The sequence below is a fragment of the Pelophylax lessonae genome, assembly GCF_965119305.1.
Source record: "Pelophylax lessonae genome assembly, chromosome: 12".
NCBI lineage: Eukaryota > Metazoa > Chordata > Amphibia > Anura > Ranidae > Pelophylax > Pelophylax lessonae.
Genome location: NC_138779.1, coordinates 204,940,805 through 204,949,720, shown reverse-complemented (window position 1 = coordinate 204,949,720; position 8,916 = coordinate 204,940,805).

Here is an 8,916-nt window from a genome sequence, read left to right as displayed (position 1 = left end):
ACTTGCTACTGATGGGGTATATTTTGTAATCAGCAATCCCTTGGGATGAGTCTCTGTTGTTAAGGCTCCATTCACACCTGGGCGTTTTCAGCTCCAAAAACGCTCAAAAGAAACGTTTCCAAAACGCCCAACAAGTAAAACCCCATTCATTTAAATGGCCCCTGTTCACATCTGAGCGTTTTAACGCCTGAAGCAAAACGCCCAACGCTCAAAAAAGTACATGAGCTTCTTTTTGGGCAGATTACAGGCATTTTCCATTGGTCTCTAGTCAATCTAAAAACGCCTGCACAAAAAAACGCCTGTAAAACGCCTGCAAAAACGCCTGCAAAAACTCCTGCAAAAACGCCCATAAAAACGCCTGAAAAAAACGCCTGAAAAAACGCCTGAAACAAAAACGCCCAGGTGTGAATGGAGCCTAAAGCTGAACTCCAGGGAATGTGACAAAAACCACTCCGTGAGTTCTGCTTTAACCATATTACCAAATAGCCCCAACAAGGGGTCAGCACTCGGCCAAACAGGATACAATAGTTCCCATATCTAAAGCTTTTTTTGGAAAGTAGTGAATATTTAGTGCCGGTTCACACTAATACAACTTGTCAGGCGACTTGGTCAGCCTGTCAAGTCGCGCACCGTCGCGGTCCATTGTGTAGTACAGGACTGGTTCTAATAGGAGCAACACAAGTCGCTCCGACTTAGAAAAAGGGTCCTGTACTACTTCGGGGCGACCTGGAGCGACTTGCATAGACATTCATTTTATGAAGTCTGTGCAAGTCGCGCCGAAGTCGCGGTGCACGCGACTTCACAGGTCGCCCCCAAAGTCGTGCCGCTTCAGTGTGAACCGGCACTTATTAGAATCACAGTCAGATTTATTTTTTATTTTGTGTTTTTATTTTTTGGAGAGATTTCTATCCTGATACACAATAGGAGGTAATGGGAAATCTCTCTCGAGTTTTACCTGTATATTTTTGGCTATCCCATCCCTTTTGGTTGTGATGGCCATGGTCATCAAGACAAATGGAGAAGATAAATCTACCCAATAAAAAAATGACAGGGGGTTCTCCAATATTTCTGTATTGAAAATGAAAAAAAGTTTTGGCAATATACAATGCGGAAGGTTCAATATGAGGGCTAAAAATTTTAAAAGACACCTTTAAAAAATAAAAAAGGTCACCCAAATAAATGTTACAAATCACACTCCACGGGCCACAATAAAATCTTCAGATTTCCACAAAGACACATCAACGAATTGGATATATTTCCTAAAACACAACTTTAAGTGCCGGTTCACACTGTTCCGACTTGGTCGCCTGACAAGTCGTGCTCCATTCTGTACAATTGGAACCGTTCTAATAGGAGCGAATCAAGTCGCTCTGACTTAGAAAAAGGTTCCTGCACTACTTTTGGGTGAAGTCGGAGCGACTTGCATTGACTTCCATTATGTGAAGTCGGTGCAAGCCGCGCCGAAGTCGCGGTGCACGGCGACTTCATTAAGTCGCCCCGAAGTCGTGTCGCCATAGTGTGAACCGACACTAAGAAATGGTTACAAAACCGGGAAGCAGTTTGGTACACCGATACAAGTTCCTACATGTTTGGACATTGGATACAAGTTGTACAAAAAAGATCGTCTTGTGGCTCCGAACAGAAGAAAATAAGCCAGAGAAAAGTAGTCCATCTTGTTTTTTTTTTTCTTTTTTATGTCCTAAGGCCATATTTTGGTTTCACACCAAGAACTTCTGGATTTCTAACACGTTACACCAGTTAGTTCTAATCTGTGAAGGTTCTAATGTGTGAAGGTTCTAATCTGTGAAGGTTCTCCAAAGACATGAGAGAAGGGTAACAAGTTGGGAACAAGACACTGGACAGCTATGAAACATAGAATATACAGTTAACTTTCAAAAAGAGACTTTTTTTTTTAAAGGTTTCTATCTTTTTAAAAACTTTTGAGCAAAGGTTTGTGAAATTTTCTGTTTTTCTTTTTTAAATTGACAAAAGCGTGTTATTTCTGCCAAATGAGACTTGCTTGAAGGAGATGTCAATGTCTCAACAACCCTCTTCCTTAGATAATCAAGACCCCCCCCATCCGGACCACCCCTACCCCACATAGAACCATTCTGACTTGCTGCTTCACCCTCTATGGAATATCTCCCTTGCTGCCCCCAAACACTGCCCCATCTCACTCCATAGTGAGAGACCAGTGAGAGAGAGACTTTAGAGAAACAAGTAAGCAGTCCCTTAGCAATCCAATGGCTGGGAGTTGTCACCAGGGCCAGGTTCACTTGTGTGACTTGGCCCTCAGTAAATGGGCTGCAGCCTCAGGTTCGTTAGTAAGAGGCTGGTAGCAGAATCCATAGATTTCACTTCCAAAGAACAAAAATACTACAAGTAGGGGAGATCAATGTGGTCTGAGCGGGTTTATTTTCATTGATGTCTCCTTTAAGGACATTTATTGTTACTAATCTCATATACACGGTTATGAAGAATGTATAGCTGATGTAATTATGTAAAGACAGTATATTTGAGTTTTAATATATATTATGTATAAATCTATTTTTTTATAATGTAATTGGCTTACGATGTGTTTGTAAACTTTGCATTTTATACTTTAAATGGTTCGGTTTGTACACAGAAAAAATACACTTCAGTATGAATTCTGTCATGTCAGTGCTACTGCAATGGACAGATACCAGACCTGGGCCAGGACAAGGCAGTGCCATCTTTAATATAATTAAAGGGCCCCGGGCAATGCAGTGCACTGGGGTCCTGTCTACACAATCACCTACAAGAATAAAAATGCAAATTATGGATAAAGCGATATTTATTGGTACAGCAGTGCCAGGCTAATGACAGCTTCTAAGTTTGGCGGCTGGGTCCGGTGAACATACACATGGATGGGAGTCAGACTCGAGTGTCCTGTGTGTGCCTGTTCCCGTGGAGGTGGACAGGCATTCCTGCAGTTGTGGGCTCCCCATCCATCGCACAAGGGGCCCGACAGCAGTGCAGGGCCCACAGGGGCTTGCCACCTGCTAAGTTCAGCGGCGGGATGCACACGGGAATTGGGACTAATGCTTGGCTGGGTCACTGGTCAAGTGGGGCCCCCGGGCAACTGCCCAGCATGCCCATTCGGTAAGATGGCCCTAGGACAAGGGGTGGGCAGAAAGGGAAGCTGCCCTGGGTCAAATTATTTACTGTATGGATGGGGGCACAAGTAAGCTAATTCTCATATAAGGCATTTTAACAAGCGGATGACTGCTGAGGGTAGCATCCCCTAAGCTCGCACCTAATGAGGGGGAGTGTCGCAGTTTGGCTTCTTTGCCCTGGGAGCTGGTTGACCTTGTCCCAGGACTGCCCCCAAGTTCCCCATTCAACTAATATTGTCCCACTATTCCAGAAACTGTTAAAGCTCAACTCCAGACTTGAAGTTTTGATTAGTGGATTTTCATTTTTTTCTCTGTATAAATACATGTGGTTGAGCATTTCTGAACACAGCCAGTGTATTCAGGGGTCACTCGATCGCACCACCACACCTGTCTATGCAGTTACTACTTCCCTATACACTTACATGGGCTGCCTGCATGCAACACCTGGTGGCTCAAGACGTATCAAAAGTGGCTCATTCATGGTATACTGGCCCCATTGTCTATGTGAATATTGCCTTACTGGATAGCAAGTCCATGTACTTTACCTCCACTACAGTTGCTTATCTTGGTCAGGACATTTTTAGTTGCCTTCAAAGCAGAGGAGAGGAGGGGAAACCTTTTTCTTATGACAACTGTAAAATATACCGTAGGTTTTTCTCTCATTTTGAAGAGATACACTATATTGCCAAAAGTATTGGGATGCCTGTCTTTACACTCACATAAATTTTAATGGCATCCCAGTCTTAGTCCGTAGGGTTAAATATTGAGTTGGCCCACTGTTTCCAGCTTCAACTCTTCTGGGAAGGCCGTCCACAAGGTTTAGGAGTGTGTCTATGGGAATGTTTGACAATCCTTCAGAAGCGCATTTGTGAAGTCCGATATTGATTTTGGACAAGAAGGCCTGGCTCGCAGTCTCTGCTCTAATTCATCCCATCAGGTGTTCTCTCGGGTTGAGGTCAGGCCAGTCAAGTTCCTCCACCCCAAATTTTGCTTATCCATATCTTTATGGACCTTGTTTTGTGCACTGGTCCAAATCATTTGGTGGGGAGGGGAGATTGTGGTGTGGAGTTGTTTTTCAGGGGTTGGGGTTGGGCTTGGCCCCTTAGTTCCAGTGAAAGGAACTCTTAGGGCATCAGCATACCAAGACATTTTGGGCAATTTCATGCCCCCAACTGTGTGGGAACAGTTTGGGGATAGCCCCTTCCTGTTCCAACATCGTACCAGTGCATAAAGCAAGGTCCATAAAGACATGGATGAGAGAGTTTGGGGTGGAGAAACTTGACTGGCCTGCACAGAGTCCTGACCTCAACTCGATGGGATGATTTTGAGCCGAGACAGCAGGACAGGCCTTCTCGTCCAAAATCAGTGCCTGACCTCACAAATGCGCTTCTGGAAGAATGGTCAAACATTCCCATAGACACACTCCTAAACCTTGCAGACTGCATTCCCAGAATAGATTAAGCTGTTCTAGCTGCGAATGGTGGGCCAACTCAATATTGAACCCTACAGACTAAGACTGGGATGCCATTAAAGTTCATGTGAGTGTAAAATCAGGTGTCCCAATACTTTTGACAATATAGTGAATCTTTTCCGTGCCCTTCTGTGTCTCATACAGGAAGTGAAGAAATTCCCAAATAGAAACAAAATCCCAACAGAGGTTCTAGATCAGTCTTTCTCAATCTTTTTGACATGGAAGAACCATTGAAATAACTTTCTGGTCTCAGGGAACTACTACTGATGATTAAAATATCTCCAGCTCAGTTCATTAGTATGATGTTTAATTTATGGTCATTGAGAAGAATCCCCCCTTACAGATAGCTGGGAAAAAAAAAACTGGTGTAATTGGTTACTTATCTGGGAGGCAGAAATTGCTCATTGCTCAAGAAACACCAAGCAACCTTTGGAGGAACCCTAGTTGAGAAAAGCTGTTGTAGACCTTCCCCACTCTCTGAAACCAGGAAAAAAAATTCAGGATTACTACTTGAAATGCTTGTTTACATTAGGCTGACCTGACGTCCCTATTTTTGAAGAGAGTCCTACATTTCAGGAGGATATCCCCAAATAGAAAAGTGTCCCTGGATTTGTCCCCCATTTCCAAAAAGGAGTCCCTGGCCTGGCTATTGCAGGACTAAAGCTGGTCATGGGCCTGCTGAACCGGATGAATTTTGATTCACATATGGGAAGGCTGGCTGTACACAAGTTGTTCTATCAATCAACTTGTGTACAACCAGTCTGTCAGGTTTTTCCGCCTGCTATAGCCAGCAACACTGATCATTGCATTCTGATGTAAAAAGGGTTGAACTTGAAGGGCCACACCACTGCTAAAAGATTCATATAGAACTAATGCCTCGTACACACGCGTCGAAAATTGGCAGGGAATTTTCGTCCAACGTCCGATCTGCCGATTTTCGGCTTGTTAGTATGATGCTTCCAACAACCGACTCCGACTTTTCGGCCAAAAAAAATCTGGTGTGCAGGCTATAAAATTTTTGTTGGCCGTCAACACAACGGCCGATTTTCCGTCAGTCAGTACAGATTTCGTCAGACAAAAATCTTATGAGCAAATCTGGGCATGCTCAGAGAAGAAAAAACACAAAGAAAGCAAACCAAACACATGACATCACTTCTGAAGTAGATTTTTGTTGGGCGAGAAAATTCGTGTGCAGTCTAGGCACATTCCAACCAACAAAACACCACTCTGGAAAAAAGATGGACGATCGGTCGGCCGATAATCGTTGCGTGTGTACGGGGCTTTAATTCCGTTAATGGTCAGGCGTACAATTCAAAAAGTATCCAAACGAGTTTCGGGGGGGTCTAAGCGCCCCCTTTATCAGCAGGCTTGACTGGCAACAAAGTGAACAAACTAAAAGTGAGCTGGACCAACAAATGGTATTATTTCGGTGTGACTTCAAAGCACAGGCCTAGTCAGCAGCTTGTTTGGCAGCTCTCTCTGCTGTCAAAATACAATACCACAGCAAGATCGATCCCCCCCCCCCCATCCACCTCGAATGTGTGGATAGGGGAAATTGACCCAGGGGGTTGAATGAAAAGTAAACAGAATCCTGTATGGCCAACTTAACTCTGGCAGTGACAGCTAGATCCACTGCCTGGTGATCCAGCATCATTGGTTGCCAAGGGTGCAGTGCCATCTTAAGTCATTAAAGGGCCCCATTGCAATGCAGTGCACTGGGGCCCTGCCTACACAATCACCCACGAGAATAAAAATGCAAATTATCGATAAGGCAATATTTATTGGTACAGCAGTACCAGGCTAATGACAGCTTCCAAGTTGGGCGGCTGGGTCTGGTAAACACACACACGGACGGGAGTCAGACTCGACTGTCCTGTGTGCGCCTGTTCCTGTGGAGGCGGACAGGAATTCCTGCAGTTGTGGGCTCCCCCTCCACGGCCCAAGTGGCCTGACAGCAGTGCAGGGCCAACAGGTGATTGGCACCTGCTAAATTTGGCGGCGAGATGCACGACTAATGCTAATGCTTGGCTGGGTCCCTGGGCAGGTGAGACCCCCTGGTCAAGTGGGGCCCCCGTGCAACTGCCCAGCGTGCCCATTCAGTGAGATGGCCCTGGGCAACTGAACTGCACGTCCTCATATATTTCCAAAGGTGCAGCATTTTTCCTGCCAATTACACCAATGCATTGTCATTTTTTACCTTTCATTGACACCGCTGACATGGGGATTTCTTCCTATGCTGTCGTTAGCCCAATATTTTGCACCGCTAATAAACTCTACAACTCACCCCAAGCATTGACACTACTTTGGCCCATGCTGCAACCATGTCTTGAGTGTTTGCCTCTTGTTCCAAAAGTTTGTGGCCAATAGTTTAAGGATGTGTTAAAAATGTAGGCATAAGTTAATTGGTGTGCCTATAGGTGGTCATGGTCAGTGGGATATCCCTACTGGTCGCCTTAGTTTACATAAACCAGTTAGTGTAACTGATGTATTAGAAGGTAAGGTGGCTCTTTAAAAAGGCAAAAATACCTAACAAAACATTTTTTTTTCCACATCAGAACTTATTAAAATGCACTCTGATACAAAGACTGTATTTTTCAGTCTAATCCCTGCTCCGGGAGACTTCCATATGTGGGTGATAAGATTTGGCTTAAAACAGACTAAATTGCTTCTTGCCTTCTGATCTCGGAAAACCTTTCGTCTGCTGGAGGCCTCCCGTACCTTGACATAAAAGTTCACACAAACTCTTTCCAAAGTCACCTATTTTGCAGAAGCCGGATCATTCACAGCACAGCTTGAGCAAAAACCTAATTATAACACAGCTAATGCCGTGTTCCTACACCTGAACCCCTACTTAAATTGTCCTAGCATAATATACAGGCACAAAAACTTTCATACAAATATATTCCTCAACAAGCCACAAAGGAGATATATCCACTTTGTGTGCACCAAGCGACTTTGCAAGATATTGCTTTGTAAAAGTTTCAGGGACATCTTCACTGGGCTGTACATAGCCTGTGCAGAGAGCAGAGCTGTGGGAGGAGCCCATCAGGTCCCACCCACTATAGCTTGCCTACTGAAAACTACAGGAAGGGGTGGAGACAAGACCAGTCACCCTGCACAAGTTGAGAAAGCAGCAGTGACCGGTCTTTATTACAGGAAGCTCCTGCACAGAGGTAAAGTTTACCTTTCAGAGAATTAGGTAATTCCTAAACCCTTCCACCGATTTGGATGTACATACCCTCAAATTAAACCCAATACTTTGTTAAGCCCCGTACACACGTACCGATCGTCGGCGAACGATCGGCCGTCTTTTGTCCAGGGCTGTCGGTGTCTGTTGAAAAGTGCAAAAGACTGCACAAGAATTTTGTCCGCCGACTGCAGAAGTGATGTCATGTAATGGTTAACTTTCCCTGTGTTTTTCCTTTTCTGAGCATGCCCAGTCTTGCAAATCTGCTGTCTGTCGGCCGAAATCTGTACTGACTGGCGAACAATCGGCCGTTCTGGTGTCGGCATGCAAAAATTTTAATGCTTGCATGACAGATTCTTTTCGGCCGAATGTGCGCTGTCGGGTGTCGGAGGCATCATACTAACAAGCCTACAATCGGCAGATCGGTCGGCGGCCGAAGCTTTTCGGCCGACGATCGGTACGTATGTACGGGGCTTTAGACTGTTATCCATCCCTATCAAGCCAACCTAAGTGCTTGTGGTTCCCTTCTGCTGATACAATCAAATATATCCCCCATGTTATGTGTGTAGCAGGAAGTGTCAAACGCAGCCCATACAAGTGAATGAGGCTTCACCGCAGCCCTGTGTATAGTTTGTGGTTGCAGCGTCATTTCAGAAGTTAAATTATACAGTGAGGAGGCAACATGAAGCATCCCAGCTGCCCTCAAAGACAATCCATCACAGATCACTTTTGAAAACCAACAGAAGTGAAATTGAGCACCAAAAAAGGTAAAAAAAAAAAAAAAGCAAAAAACTGAAAATCAAATCAAAAAAATAAATAAAAATAAAACACACAACTGTGCAACTTGCTGGTCATTTCAAGCCTTAAGCATGGTGAAAATTAAGCATGTTATGGTGCAAGAAAGCACACATTTTAAAGCTACAAGCTTACTGTGATATCATCAAACATCACAACACCGGTGTAAGAGCCCGTTCGCACTGGGGCGACCTGTCAGGCGACCTGGTCGCCTGACCGGTCGCCGTAGGTCGCCTGCCATAGAGAAGCTGCGGACCCGTTCTAATAGGAGCGACACAAGTCGCTCCGACTTAGAAAAAGGGTCCGGAGCTTCTTTTGGGCGACCC